This window comes from Schistocerca gregaria, chromosome 10 (assembly GCF_023897955.1).
Source record: "Schistocerca gregaria isolate iqSchGreg1 chromosome 10, iqSchGreg1.2, whole genome shotgun sequence".
Taxonomy (NCBI): Eukaryota; Metazoa; Arthropoda; class Insecta; order Orthoptera; family Acrididae; genus Schistocerca; species Schistocerca gregaria.
The window spans coordinates 160,766,688-160,787,407 of NC_064929.1; positions in this window are offsets into that span (position 1 = coordinate 160,766,688).

Below are 20,720 nucleotides of genomic sequence, written 5' to 3' on the forward strand. Positions count from 1 at the left end.
CATAAACAAGCAACCCTGGATCGAGTACGACAACTTAGTGGTGCAAGCACCACACCGACATCGACAAGAGGGCCACGTGGCAGGGCAAACATCAGTAACAAAGTGTCGCAAATAGGCATGGCGTCTGGTATTCACGAATATGCCGTCATGTCGCCGAGCCAAAAGATCGCTGCAATTGACGAGCTACTGAATGACATTGCAGCGGAACTGAAGGCTAAACACGTGTCTAGTAGTGTACTGAACACAATACGGAATAAAATATTCCCGTTGGCATTTCAACTTACGTCAGCAGAAGCCAAGGTCGAACTGCTGCAAGAACAGAATAAAGATCTACTGCGAGAATTGCAATACTCAGCAGATCCAGTAAAGGACCTACGCATTGAGACACTCACCGAACAGGTTAATAAACTAGAGGAGGACAACTCCAAGCTTGTTGAAATAAATCAGGAACTTAGAGACCAGATCAGGGAACTGACAGGGAAAGTCACTGAACAAGCGCAGCAACAGGCCAAAACATTAACATATGCTGCAGCTCTATCCACCGCACCCAAAGAACATAAACGCATTGAGGCGGCCAAAGCCAAACAGACAACAACATTGTTCATAAAATCAACAAACAATCAAGACACAAAAACAGTACAACAAACACTGACACAAAAAATAAACCCAAGACGTGATAACTTACATATAAAATCGATAAGAAACACGAAGACAGCCGTCATTGTCGAAGCAGCAACACAGGAGGACTGCCGTAAAATCATAGAAAAGACGAAAGACATAGAGAACATTGCGTGTGAAGGGCCTAGAAAACGGCAACCTCTGGTGATAGTCCACCGAGTTACAGACACTATCTCAGATAGAGAATTTCTGGAGTGTCTGTACGAGCAGAACCTCAGCGACGATCTCACAAAAGACGAATTTGACAGAGACGTCAAAATCAGATTCCGCACAGGTCCAAAAGGAAAGGGATATAACCATCAGGTGTTGGAGGTTACACCCAGAATTTATTGGTATCTCACTAAAAAAGGAAGGGTGTACATAGACTTTCAATCATTAACCGTCAAAGACTTTACCTCCGTAAGCCAGTGTTACAATTGTTGTGACCTAGGCCACACAACCAAAGCTTGCGCAGACACAAGTGCGACCTGTTCAAGGTGTGGCAAGAAGGGTCACAAACGCGCAGAGTGCCGTGCATCAGAACCCATCGATTGTATTCCCTGTAGGAATAGAAACAGAATTTGCAATAAGAGTAGGGGTGGGGTCTGCCAGACCTACAAACAACTGCTTGACAGACTAATTGACAGCACTGACTATGGCAACTGAACACCCCCCTGCGTCAACTGACCTGCTCCACAAATCACACCCTGCTAAAACGAAGTCATACAAGTCACCTTCGACAAAAAACCGAAACCACCTACGTGCAATACTCTGGCGTAAGAGGCAAAAACTGTTACCAGACGACTACCCCAACAATGGATACATCCCAGGCTTGATGAACAGTACAAACCTGGAAGACAGCCTTCACGCAGTTACCGAATACATTGACGATCTCACATTGACAGGACAAATAGTACCAGAACCCGCCAAACTAATTAAAAGACAGATAAGGTACTGGATGACGTTTCAGACGACCCTCATTAACAGGATAGACGAACTTGAAGACGAACTACTAAGATTAGACATGGTAACCCCATACTCCGACACTGACAGATCAGGATGCTACAACACATATGACCAACCAGAGCAACCATGCAAAACAACACCACCAACGACCCAACGAGGCCCTTCTACTCCAACACAACGACGCACATACGATACCACGAAATGCGAAGGATATATCAAACCAGTTAAGTTCGTTTTAGGTGAGACTTTGAACCCTACCGTTATGCAAGCCAGCGAAACTGGAACTCAAACGAAAGACACAGACAAATCAGACACCCCAGGCTGCATTCAATCCAAACGAATAATAACTCACACTTACTCATCGGCAGAGGAAGAAGATGACGTCTATCACTGCCCCTACGCCAGAGATTGTAGCGTACACAAAAATGATCCACCAAATCCCAATGCCAATCTTGAACAGGCCACAGCACTGACCGACACCGCAAATGACACGCATAAAGGCGGGGCAACAACCGCAACTAAAGCTGACAGTGCGCATATCATACTCAAAGCTGATACGACCGATGCAAATAATGACGAAGAGCAGACCTGTGAGAACCAACTCGTGTCAGAGCGAATTAGAACTAAGGTACACTCACCCAACACATCTAAAACACAACAAGATAGCACAAATGAAACACACAAAAAACACACAAAAATAATCACAGCCTTCAAGAAACTAAACCCACGTAATAAACCTAAACAGCCTAAGAGAGTTAAAAAAGTGAAAGCGTGTGACGACCAACCGCGGCAATTGCCGGCTGTTCCAACACCTTGTGTCAAAATAGTGATTCCCCCCAGTGGTGTAAACACACCCTCAGTTCCCAAATCAACAACCGCAACGTCAACGCCATTGGAATCCCCCGCAACGACCAACATGGGCACCCATCCAGCGCTTCTCGCAGAGGCGCACAACGACTCCACTACACCACCACGGCACGACACGGCAGCGGGCACGTCAACACACGCCACCACCACCACTAGTTTTAAATACGATAAGTTAGACCTAAATGTAAAATTAAGTAGGCTAGAAAAGAGGGACATATTAGAGACGGCACAACGGATGCTTATTCGCACCCTACATCCATATGGAGATTCGGTCTGTTTTCGTACATCGGAGCAAACCGACAGACTCATTCTCAAAACAGAAAACATTCCGACGGATCCTGACAGCCTGCTTAATCTGCTCATGCAGGTGTGCGCGCGCAGGGAGGAGCCATTCGACCTAGATAAGCTATATAAGGATCACGTTAGGGCTCATGGGAGAACATACTTCGATTATAGTCAAACTGGCAGCAAGTGCTACGCCACTGTTAAACACCAGAACTGCTATTAGCACAGCTTAATGCTATGCGGAGTATACTCGTCAACTCGGAGCTCCCACAAGCCCTACGTGAACTAAGAAGTGATATTCTCTGTTTACAGGAGCCATATACCAGAATAGGTCAAATCCCTAATCTCCCTCCAGGCGCGGTGACAGTTGCGGAGGGGGCGGGCTGCAAGGCATCCGTCACAATTCTAAACAAAGAAATATACCCGGTGAAAATCACAGAACTCTGTTCTGAACACCTAGCTACAGTCGAAGTCACGCACAAGGGGGATACGTGGATCATCGCGTCGCTGTACGCCCAATTCTGTCACAGCATTATACCATATGCAGACCTCATTAGAGATCTTGCAAATTATGCTGGCAACAAGAAACTACTTATCTGTGCAGACATAAATGCCAGATCCACCCTGTGGCATTCAGACAGAACTGACGACAGAGGCAGAATCATAAACGACATCATTAATGAAAATGGACTCCACATACTCAACGAAGAAGGACACCACCCGACTTACACCGGACACAACGGCTACACATCAAACATAGACATTACCATCGCCAACAATGCTGCCATTAACCATGTACGAGACTGGACTGTACATGATCAGATCACAGCTAGCGACCACAACATCATCACACTAACCTTAAATGGTACATCCAACATCAACTCAGTCACACAACCCAAAAGACTGTTATTTAACAAAACGGATTGGAATAGGGTCAGACGAACAATACATGAGCACACATTGCACGACATCACCGGTAGCGTTGACTTCCGAGCACACATGCTGACGGACATCATCACAAAAATACAGAACACCTGCATACCTACACAAAGCAAGATAAAACACTAAAACATTCCATGGACCACACAATTAACGCGACTCAAACAGGACTCAAAACGTAAGCGTAAGCTTTATCAACGAGCAATCTCAGACAGAGAAAGACAAATACGACTACACGACTACCGGCTTGCCAAGGACAGGTACAAACTCGAGCTGAATAAGACCAGGAAAGACCACTGGAACAGCCATGTAGCAGCACAAACACAACTAAACATTTGGGGGGAACCATACAAAATAGTGACAGAAAAAGTAAAGAGCCCACTGGTTCTGGGAACGTTGCGACAGGAAGACGGCGCGATGACTAAGGGCTGGAGACGCACAGCGGAGTTCCTGCTAAGCAAACTCCTGCCTGATGACATCGCTGACACTGACACACCAGAACAAGCAGCACTGAGACGCGAACTCGACACAGCATACATTACACCAACTGTCGTCTGTCCTTTTGCACAGGAAGAAGTCGCGATAGCGATTTCAGAACTAAAAAAAACAAAAAGGCGCCAGGACCAGACGGTATCCACTCTGAGGTACTAAAACAAATTGCACCGCAGATCACCCCATATCTCACAACATTGCTAAACGACGCATTAAGGCTGGGTCGAGTGCCTGCAGTGTGGAAGTCCTCGAAGGCGGTCATCATCAAAAAAGCCCCAGACAAAGACCCCTCAGATCCCAAGTCATACAGACCGATATGCCTCATCAACACACTGGGTAAAATACAAGAGAAACTACTTTGTAAACGATTACGAGCACATAGAACACTACGGGGACTAACACCACACCAATACGGCTTCAGGGAAGGGAAATCTATAGACGACGCAATAAACAGAGCACTCCAAATAGTACATAACACACCTAACAAATACACACTTGCCATTATGATAGATATATCAGGTGCTTTCGATAACCTGTGGTGGCCGGCCTTGTTCAAGAGGCTCAGACACCTGCAGGTGCCGGAATCCCTGTACAATAGCTTCATCGACTATTGCAAAGACAGGACAGTCGTTTGGCACATGGACAATCAGAAAGTAATCAAACGTATTACAAAAGGCTGTCCACAAGGGTCGATCTGCGGCCCCATCTTCTGGGACATAGTGATTGAACCGCTCCTACAGTTACTAGAGGAGCACACTTTGACAGATGGAGTTGTCGCCTATGCTGACGATCTACTCGTGGTTGTATCAGCAAATAACCGGGCCCAGCTAGAAGAAAGAGCCAATGGAACACTTCATACAATAACCAAATGGTGTGCTAAGAACAAACTAAAGATGGCAGAAACCAAAACAACATACACACTGTTAAAGGGCATCCTACGCAGGAACCCAACAGTCAAAATAGGGGACACAAACATAAAAAGACTCGCGGTTACACGCTATCTAGGAGTATACATTGACGAACGTTTGAACTTCCACGAACACATGCGAATATGCACAAACAAAGCAGAAAAGCTACTACACAAACTGGCAAGGCTAAATTCGGAACAATTTAGACTACCCCTGTCAGTCACACGAACATACCATTGTGCTCTCTTCGAGTCAGTACTATGCTTTGCTGCCAGTACATGGGCCCACAGATTGAGTGTCTCAACCAACAGAACCATCGTACGTAGAGGACAAAGAAGTGTTTTACTTCGATTAACTGGGGCCTTCAACACAACGTCAATTGATGCACTATGTGTGGTCATGGGAATCTTCCCAATAGACATCACAATCAGGTACCGTGCAGCAATGTACTGGCTTAGGATGGGGAGAATAGACCAGGTTCGGCAGATCACTGGTGTACCGATTGAGTCAACACGCCAACTTAAAACATGGCGAGTGGATACCTGGCAGAGCGAGTGGGACAACAGCGATAAGGGCCGCCGAGTATACAACTTCTTCCCTGACATCCGGGAAAGACTAAAACTGAAACATATCGATCCCAGCCGCGGTATGGTACACTTCATCACAGGACACGGCCCCTATCCCACGCACCTGAACCGCGTGAGTCTGCAGCAGACTAATAGATGCACATGCGGGGAAGAAGGTTCCCCTGAACACATCGTCTTTTTCTGCGGACAACGCACGATCACAAGACACACAGTACACGTAGACCACTTGAACACACAAAATGAACTACATGCCATAGTACGCGATCCTGAAAGGTGGACTGAACTTAATACACTGACTGACGAAATCTCAAAGATTCAACATGCTGAATATTTACGCAACAGACCATACAGAAGGCAAGTCGGCACAACCAGACAACAGGATGCCCAGGGGATCACAGACATTACTGATACATCGAGTGAAGAAGAAGAAGACACAGATGCAGACCAAGGCACCAACACAGATATTGAGGCGTCCAGCGCGTATGACCCATAGTGTCAACTAAAGTGGCCTCAAAGACTTTTCCCGAAAGACCGACAAATGGTGCATATGTCACATAAATTCTGGAAAACTGATTGCACCTAAATGTAAATATGTATATAGTTAATAGTACCTCCATGTCTAACATGAGCTTAAAGCTAGGCACCTCTTCAAGGGACCTACGCCTTCTGGTAAGAGGCAGCGCACGGCCTGGATGGAAGGATCTTAATTGTGGTCCCTCTTGACTGAGCCCAACCCGACGGATACATATTGTAGATCGGGGAAAACCACCTTTCAGGCTGTGTTGCTGGCGGGGCCGGGAGGTGCTAACTAACGCATTATGCAGTATCATAAGCCTTATTGCTTCAACACAAATTGTCAGTTTTAATGCACCTGTACAACCGCTACCATAACCACTATTTTACCAATACCATCGAAGCCAAAGCTTAAAGGTAGGCACCTCCTCAAGGGACCTACGCCTCCTGGTAAGAGGCGGCACACGGCCTGGATGGAAGGATCTTAATTATAGTTCCTCTTGACTGAGCCCAACCCGACAGATACATCTTGTAGATCGGGGAAAACCACCGTTCAGGCCGTGTTGTCGGCGGGGCCGGGAGGTGCTAACAACCGAACAGTCTTTATTAGGAGCCATGCAAGCCCGAAATAAACAGCCACATTCCATCTCACCTCTATTACCATTACCATAACAACTTTCCACCAATAACTTCTGAGCCAGATCATAAAGCTGGGCATTATTTGTTATTCATCACAAGGTAACTTTGCAGACTAGACATGGAGGGTTAGTTGGCTAATGTACCTCAACCTTCCATAGTTAAGTAAGTACTTAGAATGGCAGACATTAGAAGGAATGGTGAGCGACGTCCAGCGACTTGAGGATCATTCCAAGACCCTGGACGCCGCCCACAACCAGGTGACGGGCCCATACTACACCATTCCTTTCCCTATTCCTTTCCCTTTTCTCTACTTCTTCCAAACATCCATTAATTATTAAGTTTTTGTATTATTATTTTCTTAATTCTTTCGTATACTTGTCTGTCTGTCTGTATCCTACTTATTTTATATTTTATATTAGTTTTAAGATTTTAATATGCTGCACAATAACAAAAAAAAAAAAGATAAGAACCATACAAAGCCCGCCTCCACGTGGCGGGACACGGGCAACGGTGTGGGTGGGGACGGGAGCCGGGGTGATGGCACAATCAGCCACTCCGGACCCCGGACCCAGCCACAGCGGCCAAGAGGCTATATAAGACCCACCATAAGAAATTAGGCAGTGGGTCATTAAATATAAAGCAGCAAGTGAAAAAAAAAAAAAAAGTCTTTAACACTGGTAGCATGCCGCGACAGCGTGGACGTGAACCGTATGTGCAGTTGACGGACTTTGATCGTGGGCGTATAGTGGGCATGCGGGAGGTCGGGTGGACGTACCGCCGAATTGCTCAACACGTGGGGCGTGAGGTCTCCACAGTACATCGATGTTGTCGCCAGTGGTCGGCGGAAGGTGCACGTGCCCGTCGACCTGGGACCGGACCGCAGCGACGCACGGATGCACGCCAAGACCGTAGGATCCTACGCAGTGCCGTAGGGGACCGCACCGCCACTTCCCAGCAAATTAGGGACGCTGTTGCTCCTGGGGTATCGGCGAGGACCATTCGCAACCGTCTCCATGAAGCTGGGCTACGGTCCCGCACACCGTTAGGCCGTCTTCCGCTCACGCCCCAACATCGTGCAGCCCTCCTCCAGTGGTGTCGCGACAGGCGTGAATGGAGGGACGAATGGAGACGTGTCGTCTTCAGCGATGAGAGTCGCTTCTGCCTTGGTGCCAATGATGGTCGTATGCGTGTTTGGCGCCGTGCAGGTGAGCCCCACAATCAGGACTGCATACGACCGAGACACACAGGGCTAACACCCGGCATCATGGTGTGGGGAGTGATCTCCTACACTGGCCGTACACCTCTGGTGATCGTCGAGGGGACACTGAATAGTGCACGGTACATCCAAACCGTCATCGAACCCATCGTTCTACCATTCCTAGACAGGCAAGGGAACTTGCTGTTCCCACAGGACAATGCACGTCTGCATGTATCCCGTGCCACCCAACGTGCTCTAGAAGGTGTAAGTCAACTACCCTGGCCAGCAAGATCTCCGGATCTGTCCCCCATTGAGCATGTTTGGGACTGGATGAAGAGCCGTCTCACGCGGTCTGCACGTCCAGCACGAACGCTGGTCCAACTGAGGCGCCAGGTGGAAATGGCATGCCAAGCCGTTCCACAGGACTACATGCAGCATCTCTACGATTTTCTCCATGGGAGAATAGCAGCCTGCATTGCTGCGAAAGGTGGATATACACTTTACTAGTGCCGACATTGTGCATGCTCTGTTGCCTGTGTCTATGTGCCTGTGGTTCTGTCAGTGTGATCATGTGATGTATCTGACCCCAGGAATGTGTCAATAAAGTTTCCCGTTCCTGGGACAATGAATTCACAGTGTTTTTATTTCAATTTGCAGGAGTGTATATATAAGTAAAGAACAAAAGAGACATGAACAGGGCTTGCCCTGAAGTCGTTGTTGCTTTAAGCTGCTCCATATTGCACTTCTTTGCCTTCGACCGTTCACTGCATTTTTTTTTTTTTTTTTTTTTTTTTTTTTCAGGTCTCCGGGCGAGTGTCTGTTCAGTCGTCTCTAGACGGTGTGTCTGGAGACAACTGTTCCAGTGGCTGCAGTAAGGTCCCGAGCAAGGCTGCCTGCAGTACTCCGTGACCGTCTGCGGGCACTGATAGTGAGCTATCGGTCTTCTTGTGGTGTTGTACACTGTGGGCGTCCCGTACTGTAGCGCCTGGACACGTTTCCTCTCTGCTGGAATCGTTGCCATAATCCTGAGATCACACTTTGTGGCACACAGATGGCCCGTGCTACGATCTTTGGTGTTTGACCAGCCTCCAGTCTCCCTAGTATTCTACCCCACATAACGTCATCAATATGTGTTCTTTGAGTCATTTGCAACACACATTCACCATTAGCACGTCTGAAAACGTCTGCACACTTACTCACTGCACCGTACTTTGACATGCACCAACAAACCTCTTATGTGGACTGCTGTCAGCGCCATCTTGCGTCGATCGCAGGTGAAATTCACCGCATGGTCATACCACGAGGTGATTTAAACCCACCAACCGCCTACCAGAGCGTTGTTTCAGCACGTATCAGCATTATCCTTCATTTATGTATTTGACGGCAGGAGTGGCCGAGCGGTTCTAGGCGCTACAGTCTGGAGCATCGCGACCGCTACGGTTGCAGGTTCGAATCCTGCTCGGGCATGGATGTGCGTGATGTCCTTAGGTTAGTTAGGTTTAAGTAGTTCTCAGTTCTAGGGGACTGATCGGCTCATAAGTTAAGTCCCATAGTGCTCAGAGCCATTTGAATCATTTTTGAGTGTATTTGTGTAAGTAACATATCTAAGTGATTAACGTTGCAAGATCATTGGTTAACGTAAAGGCGAGACAAGCCATTGCAAATTCGAAAGGCTCCTACATGAATAACCAATGTAACCGCCTGAATGTTGCAAACGTGCATGCACTGTATAGTTTGTGGGATGGAGCTCCATGCCAGTTGCACCTCCTCGGTCAATACAGGGACGATTAATGCTGTTTGTCGATGACGCAGTAGTCTTCATCCGATAAGCCCCATATGTGCTCGACTGGATACAGATCTGATGATCGAGTAGGCTCAGGCAACATTTCGAAACTCTGTTGGGTTACAACAGCGGTACTTGGCTGTGCGTTAACCTGTTGGAAAACACCCCAGAATTACTGTGCATGCATGGCAGTTCAGGAGATCCAATCACCAGACGGGCGTACACATTTTCAGCCAGGGCGCATGGGATAACCACGAGAGTGCTCTTGCCGTCATACAAATCGCACGCCAGACCACAGCTCCAGGTGTAGGTCCAATGAGTCTTGCTCAGGCACGTGGTGGCAGGCCCCCATCTGGCGTCGTCATAATCAACACACAACCATCACTGGCACCGAGGTTGAACCAGCTTTCATCAGAAAACACTACAGACCTCCACCTGACCCTACAATGAGCTGTCACTCGGCACCACTGAAGTAGCAAATTGTGGTGCATTATGGTCATTGGAATGCACACTAAAGATCGTCTGGCTCGGAGCTGTCCTTCTAGTGACTAATTTCTAACAGGTCGTTGTGTCGCTGTGGTGCCAACTTCTACTCAAATTCTTGCTGCAGATGCGCCATACGCATACGGTGAACACGATAGTCTTCGCTCTCGGTAGTGCCACGTGGCCGTGCGTTATCCTGCTGAAATGTAGCGTTTCGCAGGGATCGAATGAAGGGTAAAGACACGGGACGTAACACATCTGAAATGTAACGTCCATTGTTCAAAGTGCCGTCAACGTGACCCAGACGTGTAACTAATGCCACCCCATACCATCACGCCGGGTGATACGCCAGTATGGCGATGACGAATACACGCTTCCAATGTGCGTTCAACCGCGATGTCGCCAAACACGGATGCGACCATCAAGATTCTGTAAACAGATCGTGAATTCATTCGTAAAAATGACGTTTTGCCATTCGTGCACCCAGGTTCGTCATTGAGTACACCATCGCAGGCGCTCCTGTCTGTGATGCAGCGTCAAGGGTAACTGCACCCATGGTCTCCGAGGTGATAGTCCATTCTGCTGCAAACGTCGTCGAAGTGTTCGTGCAGATGGTTGTTGTCTTGCAAACGTCCCTATCTGTTGATTCAGGGATCGAGACGTGGCTGCACGATCCGTTGCAGCCATGTGGATAAGATGCCTGTCATCTCGACTGCTAGTGATACGAGGCCATTGGGATCCGGCACGGCGTTCCGTATTACCCTCCTGAACCCACCGATTCCATATTCTGCTAACAGTAATTGGATCTCGACCAACGCGAGCAGCAATGTCGCGATACGATAAACCGCAATCGCTATAGGCTACAATCCAACCTTTATCAAAGTCGGAAACGCGATGGTACGCATTTCTCCTCCTTACACGAGGCATCTCAACAACGTTTCACCAGGCAACGCCGGTCAACTGCTGTTTGTGTACGAGAAATCGGTTGGAAACTTCCCTCATGTCAGCACGTTATAGGTGTCGCCACCGGTGCCACCTTGTGTGGATGCTCTGAAAAACTAATCATTGGCGTATCACAGCATCGTCTTCCTGTAGGTTAAATTTCGCGTCTGTATCATGTCATCTTCGTGGTGTAGAAATTTTACTGGCCAGTAGAGTATTTAGCGTGACGCTAATAATGTAGCCTTTGTCACCTTAAAGGCACTGTTGACCAACATATTTCCACCACGTCCAATCTAAAAGGTAACTAAACCTCGTGACCGTTACAGTGAGTATTTAAAGCAAACTTGACTTGCATCCTCATAGGGCCATTAGTAGCGAAATTTGAATAGATGTCATCCTTCATGCGAAGCAACACGTCTATCAACTCTAATAACTTTGTTACACAACTCGTTCTTGTTGTTTAGATTTCTTCTCTGTCAATGTGACCTAGGTATACCCTCCACTGGCTGGGCCATATAATTACAGTGTCACACAATAAGTTGGAAGAGGATGTAGGGCGGAAATATCCAGTTTGTAGGGAAGAGATTCAGAACACGTCTTGGGTAGCCGAGGGTTAGCTACACGCTCTAGGACACGGCGAGGCGATATCAGGGGTGGTTTCGCTCGCCCGCCGCTCTGGCCCCGTCTTCTTCCGGTGGCCATAGGAAAGTGATTAGGGGCGAGGGCGGTCGCAGGCCCAGCGCAGCGGGGGCGGTTTTAATGGATTCCCACCCCCTGCCGTGATCGATCTCGCATCCCCGGCGCCATCAAGGCGTCCGACACGCCGGCGGCGGCAACACGGGCGGCGGGAAAAGCCGGGGAAAAAGGAAAGGAGGGAAATCTGCGGGGGTGGTACGGGTGGGTAGGGGGTGTGGGAGTGAGTCGTGCTCCATCTGCCGGGGCGACGGCAGCCCTGCAAGAAACCAGCCTCTGATGGCTGCGTAGTACTCCAGTCTTCCTCTCCCCATAGTGGCTGGCCAGGGAGTCTTTCTTTCTTACTCGCTGGCGGACGTAACGGGGCGTCGAAACTCGTCCGCGAACGTGGCTGCGAACGTCCTTGCCCTTCTGCACTTTCAAGGGATAGGCAAAATAGTGTGGACGGTGGTAGTAATGGGATGGTTGTCTTTGGCGGTCAACCACGCACGTGAGGCACGCGTCGCTCTGGACTGTGCGTGTTCAGTACGGACTAGCCATCAGTGGAGGTTGGTTAGGACTAGTAAACATATTGTATTTGCATTCAGAGGTTGAGGCCGACGTACAATTAAAGACCTTACAGGATATGAATTTTACCCATAGTGGATGCTGTCAACTCCGTGACTGTTCCTTTATAGGGTGTCACAATAAAAGGTTATTTATTTGTCACACGACCGGTTTCGGGATTGCGCCCATCCTCAGATGTTTATACATTCATGTATATATTCATACTGCTGGTGATCACCGTATAAATACAAAAAAATATTTGCTGTTGACTAAACAGATACAAGTGGGACAATTGTAAGTGGCAATGCAGCATTTGACGAAAATATATCTGTACTTACATAAAGATGAAGCACCATCATTATAAAACTTCCTGGCAGACTGAAACAGTGTGCCGGACCGAGACTCTAAATCAGGACCTTTGTCTTTCGTGGGAAAGTGCTCTACCGACTGAGCTACCCAAGCACGACTAACGCCCCGTCCTCACAGCTTTACTTCAGCCAGTATCTCGTCTCCTACCTTCCAAACTTTACAGAAGCTCTCCTGCGAACGTTGCAGAACTAGCACTCCTGAAAGAAAGGATATTGCGGAGACATGGCTTAGCCAAAGCCTGGGGGAGCTTTCCAGAATGAGATTTTCAGACAAATGTCTCGAGTTCGAGTCTCGGTCCGGCACACAGTTTTAATCTGCCAGGAAATTTCATATCAGCGCACATTCCGCTGCATAGAGAAAATCTCATTCTAGAACCATTTTTATAGATACTCTGTGGCAATAGTTTTGCCACTTAGTTACACACTTATCATTTTCACGTCCATATTTCAGTTTTATCAAGTTTAGCTGCATATTTCACTATTACGATGTGCATTTGTCAAATAGACTATGTTTACATACAAACATGTGGACTGTGGCCAAGGAGCTTAGACAAATTACGATAATGACACTTGGACTGTTCTATGACTGCTACACAGAATTTCCATAGAATAACACTTTGTTCAAATGGTTCAAATGGCATTGAGCACTATGGGACTTAACAGCTGTGGTCATCAGTCCGCTAGAACTTAGAACTACTTAAACCTAAGTAACCTAAGGACATCACACACATCCATGCCGGAGGCAGGATTCGAACCTGCGACCGTAGCAGTCGCGTGGTTCCGGACTGCACGCCTAGAACCGCGAGACCACAGCGGCCGGCTAACACTTTGTTGTTATATCACAGCGCAGTTAGTTGCTGTTTTTTAATATTTCATGAAATATGTGAAGATAATCCAAAGAGTGCAGACTGTGGGTGGCTGATTAGCTGGAGCATCAGTAATCAAGACAGCCAACTTACAGAATGATTCAAGAGCAACTGTTTCCATAGTCGTGACAGCCTATGCAAAACATGAAAGACGTTATCGTTTAAATGTAATAGCAGGCGCTAATCAAAACCAAATGACACAGATCGTCGTACGCTGACAAGAATTGTCTCAAAACAACATAAAAATGCGCCGTATAAAGTGACTCCAGGGCTGAATAGCCATCTTCGAGACACCGTGTCTATCGACACTGTTGGTCGAGGACTCCACAAAGGAAATAGTCATAGACGAGCTGCTATACCGAAACCATTAGCGCAAAGAAGGGTAAAACATGGTGTCAGGAGCATACGTCCTGGACAGATGATCAGTGGGAACACGTCATACGGTCCGCCGAGCTTACATATCCGTTATTTCCAACATCGGGCCAAGTTTAATTATGGAGAGCGCCAAAGGAAGCTTGATTCCAGCAGTTAAGCATGGAAGTGGAAGTATAATGGTTTGGGTAGCCATAACATGGTATTCTGCTAGTCCCATCATTGCTCTCAAAGGCCGTGTTACAGCCAACGGTCATGTGAACATGCACCCCATAATTCAAATGTTGATCCCCAACAGCAATGCCATATTTCAGGACGATAGTGCACCCAGACTTCAAGAAGAATATAATAATCGAATCCCAAGCAAACCAGGTGCTGACAGATGTGAAAATCACCGAAGCATCAGTTTAATTAGCCACGGCTACAAAATACTAACACGAATTCTTTACAGACGAATGGGAAAACTGGTAGAAGCCGACTTCAGGCACGATCAGTTTGGATTCCGTAGAAATGTTGGAACACGTGAGGCAATACTGACCTTGCGACTTACCTTAGAAGATAGATTAAGGAAAGTCAAACCTACGTTTCTAGCATTTGTACACTTAGAGAAACCTTTTGACAATGTTGACTGGAATACTCTCATTCAAATTCTGAAGGTGGCAGGGGTAAAATACAGGGAGCGAAAGGCTATTTACAATTTGTACAGAGACCAGATGGCAGTTCTAAGAGTCGAGGGGAATTGGTTGGGAAGGGAGTGAGACAGGGTTGTAGCCTATGCTAGATGTTATTCAAGCAGTAAAGGAAACAAAAGAAAAGTTCGGAGTAGGTACTGAAATCCATGGTGAAATAAAAACTTTGACGTTCGCCGATGACATTGTAATTTTGTCAGAGACAGCAAAGGACCTGGAAGACAGTTGAACGGAATGGACAGTATCATGAAAGGAGGATATAAGATGAACATCAACAAAAGCAAAACGAGGATAATGGAATGTAGTCGAATTACGTCGGGTGATGCTGGGGGAATTAGGTTAGGAAATGAGAGGCTTAGAGTAGTAAATGAGTTTAGCTATTTGGGGAGCAAAATAACTGATAATGTTCTAAGTAGAGGGGATATAAAATGTAGACTGGCAATGGAATGGAAAGCGTTTCAGAAGAAGAGAAATTTGTTAACATCGAGCATAGATTTAAATATAAGGAAGTCGTTTCTGAAAGTATGTGTATGGAGTGTAGCCATGTATGGAAGTGAAACGTAGACGATAAATATTTTAGACAAGAAGGGAATAGAAGCTTTCGAAATGTGGTGCTACAGAAGAATGCTGAAGATTAGTTGGGTAGATCACATAACTAATGAAGAGGTATTGAACAGAATTGGGGAGAAGAGAAATTTGTGGCACAACTTGACTAGAAGAAGCGATCGGTTGGTAGTACATATTCTGAGGCATCAAGTTATCACCAATTTAGTGTTGGAGGGTAGCGTGGAGGGTAAAACTCGTAGAGGGCGACCAAGAGATGAATATACTAAGCAGATTCAGAAGGATGTAGGCTGCAGTAGGTACTGGGAGATGAAGAAGCTTGCTCAGGACAGAGTAGCATGGAGAGCTGCGTCAAACCAGTCTCTGGACTGAAGACCACAACAACAACAGTGCACCCGTTTACACAGGACAGTACAATGAGGAGCACGCAACTGAACAGCGTCTTCTCCAGAAAGCACAGTCTCCGGACTTGAACATTATGGAAGCCTTGTGGACAGTATTGAAGCGCAGACTCCAGAGTAGATTTCTGGCTCCCTCTTCGTTACAGAAGTTAGAAGAGGTTCTGATCCAAGAGTGGCATAACATTACACCGGACATTGTACAATCATTATATGCCAGTATTCCAAGAAGACTCGCAGCAGTATTACGGGCAAATGGGTGTCCAGCCCCTTATTAACAAACCTTTCCCTAGTAAGTAAAGGTGTTCACATTATTTTGCCTATCCCCTGTACATCCACGTTTACACAGCGCGAGCTACACTGCGGAACGTTGGCCGAGGGTACTCCCTGTGCTTCTACACTTCTCTTTCTCGCTTCATTCATTTCAGAGTGGCACGTAAGTACGCTAAGGTTTGGTCACACGTAAGGCCAGTATATCTTAAAACGTATGTGTTGTTTACTTCCGTCTCGTACAAGTGGTATCCATTATATATCAGCAGTAGCATGACAGAAGAGCGAGTATAATACTCGTTATGAATCAATTATAATAGGGGTATTTAATAAGTAACGCAACATCCTGTTTCTCGGCACATTTCAGTTAAAAAGCAGATTTTTTTGTGGGACATAGTGAAATATTCCCGCTTCAGCTCCTATAGTTTCATGAATCTCAGATAACAGGCGGCACTATACGTTGCCTCCAAAGTGGCTTCTGCAACGGACGTGAGTTCCAAGCATAGAACTGTCACTGAGCTTCCTTTGGCGGAAAATCAGAGCATCACAAATATTCATAGGCGACTGCAGCATGTCTACGGACACCTGGCAGTGAATAAAAGCACGGTGAGTCGTTGGGTGAGGCGTCTGTCGTCATCACAACATGGTGGAGCAGACCTATCTGATCGCCCGCATGCCGTTTGGCCGCACACAGCTGTGACTCCTGCAGTGTTGGGAAGTACCGACACGGATCGTCAAGCGCTAAGACAACCAGTAGAAACTCTCTTAGTGTGGGGGGGGGCATTATCTAGCTTAAATGTAAGCCCATGATGGCTTGACGTGAAGGGCAATAAAGCGGGGCGTAGAACATCGTCGACGTAGCACTGTCTTGGACCGGATGACAGCCATAGATGTCCTCCTGTGAAAAGAGTTGGCACCCCAGGTCATCACTAATGGTTGTCGAGCCGTATGGCGGCCGACAGTTTGTTTGGTACCACTGTCCGGGGCGTCTCCAGACACGTCTTCGGTCTGGAATGTGATTGACTGGAGCAGAATTGTCTTCTGTGATGAATCCCGCATCGAACTGAGGGTGGTTTCATTAAAGCAGTGGAGGCTGATACTTTCTTATATATCATTAAATTTTTCTTAAACTGTCATGATTTTTTCGTCTCTACATGTACATCACATCTAGCGACTTCCGTCGTGTTCTGATAATTCCTTCGTAATGCCTCGCTTTTTTAAATTTTATTTACTGTGCGCTTACTACACTACTGGCCATTAAAATTGCTACACGACGAAGACGCGAAATTTAACTGACAGTAAAAAGATACTGTGATGTGCAAATGATTAGCTTTTCAGAGCATTCACACAATGTTGGCGCCGGTGGCGACACCTACAACGTGCTGAGATGAGGGAAGTTTCCAACCGATTTCTCATACACATAGAGCAGTTAACCGGTGCTGCCTGGTGAAAAGTTGTTGTGATGCCTCGTGTAACGAGGAGAAATGCGTACCATCACGTTTCCGACTTTGATAAACGTCGGATTGTAGCCTATCGTGATAGCGGTTTATCGTATCGCGACATTGCTTCTGGCGTTGTTCGAGATCCAATAAGTGTTAGCAGAATATGGAATCGGTGGGTTCAGGAGGGTAATACGGAACGCCGTGCTGGATCCCAAAGGCCTCGTATCTCTAGCAGTCAAGATGACAGGCATCTTATCCTCATGGCTGTAACGGATCGTGCAGCCACGTCTCGATCCCTGAGTCAACAGACGGAGACGTTTGCAAGACAACAACCATCTGCACGAACAGTTCGACGACGTTTGCAACAGCATGCACTATCAGCTCCGAGACCATGGTTGCGGTTACCCTTGACGCTGCATCACTGACAGGAGCGCCTGCGATGGTGTACTCAACGAAGAACCTGGGCGCACGAATGGCAAAACATCATTTTTTCTAATGAATCCAGGTCTTATTTACATCATCATGATGGTCGCATCCATGTTTGGCGACATCGCGGTGAACGGACATTGGAAGCGTGTATTCGTCATCGCCATACTGGCGTATCACCCGGCGTGATGGTATGGGGTGCCATTGGTTACACGTCACGGTCACCTCTTCTTCGCACTGACGGCACTTTGAGCAGTGGACGATATATTTCAGATGTGTTACGACCCGTGGCTCTACCCTTCATTCTATCCCAGCGATACCCTATATTTCAGCAGGATAATGAACGACCGCGTGGTGCAGTTAGTGTACAGTCCTTTCTGGATACAGAAATTATTCGACTGCTGCCCTGGCCAGCACATTCTCCAGACCTCTCACCAACTGAAAACGTCTGGTCAATGGTGGCCGAGCAACTGGCTCGTCACAATTTGACAGTCACTATTCTTGATGAACTGTGGTATCGTGTTGAAGCTGCATGGCCAGCTGTATCTATACACGCCATCCAAGCTCTGTTTGACTCAATGCCCATGTATATCAAGGCCGTTATTACGGCCAGAGGTGGTTGTTCTGGGTACTGATTTCTCTGCATCTATACATCCAAATTGCGTGAAAATGAAATCTCATGTCATTTCTAGTATAATATGTTTGTCCAATGAATACCCGATTATCATCTGCATTTATTCTTGGTGTAGCAATTTTAATGGCCAGTAGGGTATTTAAAAAGAAATACTGAGTGTGTACAAAGCACCATCCTCCTATTGCTGTTGGGATATGGACAGGGAAGGAAGAGGGACGAGGAGATGGAGAGGAGGAAGGAGGAAACTGGAAAAAATAGGAGGCCACATGAGGTGGACAGGGAGAGTGAGGAGATGGACTATAAAGAAGTGAACGAGAAAGTGGATGGAAGGAGGAGGAAGAGATGGACAGAGAGGAAGGAGACGATCGATGGAGTGAGGAGAGGAGATGATAAACATAGAGAGGGGGGGGGGAGATCAGCAAGGAGGAGGAGATAGAGATGGGGGAAGGGGGAGATTGACAGAGAGATGGGGTGGAGGACATCAACAAATAGGAAGATGTGGACAAAGAGGAGGGTGGTGGAGATCTACAGATGGAGGTGGTGGACAGAGAGAGGTGCGAGTTGAGAGGGTAAGAGAGAGTGGTAGTATGAGAGACAGACAGAGATAGGGGTAGGAAAAATTGACAGAAAAGGAGAGGAGAAGATGGAAAGAGATGAAGGGTGAATGAGGAGAAGAGTGGAATCTGTATACCCTGACAATGCGTTGTACTCAGCTAGTATGTAGATGTAAAGTAAAAGCCTCAGAGAACCAGAAATGCTACACTGTACATATCGATTTCCTGAGAAAGAGGTGTTGGTTAAAAATAAGAGAAGAAAACTAGGTATGCAGGTCATGAATGTAACGCAGAAGTGTTTTCGTGCAGGTTACTTGGGAGCTAGAGTCAAAGACGCGGCCAGCGAGAGAAGACGTGATTACAAGTGTGATGGGTGGACGGCGCCAGCAGCGCCATGGGCCAGACTGCGGCGTCTCTGCTAATGAGCCGGGCCTGCAGGCTACAGCTGGCCGCGGCGCAAGTCGTAAATAAACGGTAAGAGGCGCCAGGGCGCTGTGGTAGTGGTAGTGGTAGAGTCGCGGGAATTCCGCAGCATCGGCGCCGGCATCCGTCCTGCTACATTCCATTTCGGAAAGTTACTCCGCGAAGCACTCGTCTCGCATGCGCTGCGCACACTAAAGAGCAGAACACGGCAAGTGCCATATTCCGATTTCCCAGAAGCTTCGCTCAGCTGAAGAGAGCCCAAATAAGCGAACACGTGTCTTGGCGACCGTTACTGACAAAACGACAGTCAGTGCTTTCGATGTGATTTAGACGTCTTTTTGCCCGTGAAAATCTCAACCCTTATGGTGGCAAAGTGGCTAGCTCTGTGGTCTCTCGAAACCCAATTATTATGTGTATTTATTTTCTTATTTTTCCATTCATCTCCTCATGTCCTTAGAAAGTTACTACACGAATGTTTCTTACCATATTTGGGGATATAAGGACGTTAATTAACTGTAAAATTATAGCTAGGTATCACGATACCTGTCTAACATTCTGCGTGGTGTCTGTTTTTCTATATCGTGTCCCCCTACCACTTTCGCGCAACGACGCTCTGAGCGTTTTTTTAGGGAATTGACTAGTTTGAACCTGGGACCTGTTGCTGGTAAGGAGACGCCAGACCACACATGACATGTAGAATTCAGAAGAGTTCAGTGAGACTAGCGATGATATAACCAAAAACTTAATGATTTCAGCGTCAGTTCCACTGAACTCCCTGTAAAAGAATCTTAATACTAACTAAATTTTGTGGAAGGGGTTCAAGGCTTTCCTATTTTTAGTTAGCTGGTAAAATAACGTCGAAAAATCAGTTAAGTTTACCGTTGGAAATTTTATTCTACTCACAAAACAGTGTTTATAAATTGCACTATTGATAAAAGGAAATGTTTTAATACAGGATGATAAAAACCAATTGCGTTCATCAAAAATGTGAACAAATATCCGTTAATTGGTTTCCAGGTTCTACAATGGATCGAAGGATGACCTATGCCATATCACATCTATAATCTAGGTTTAAATTAAGTTTCTAAAAGAGAAAACTATAAAAATGGCCTACAGTGACCCTCAATTATCTTTAATTACTTATCTAACTTGTCGTAAATTAGAGTGGCTGATGTGGCTTCTCAATAACTATATAACAGAGAAATCATCGCGTTTC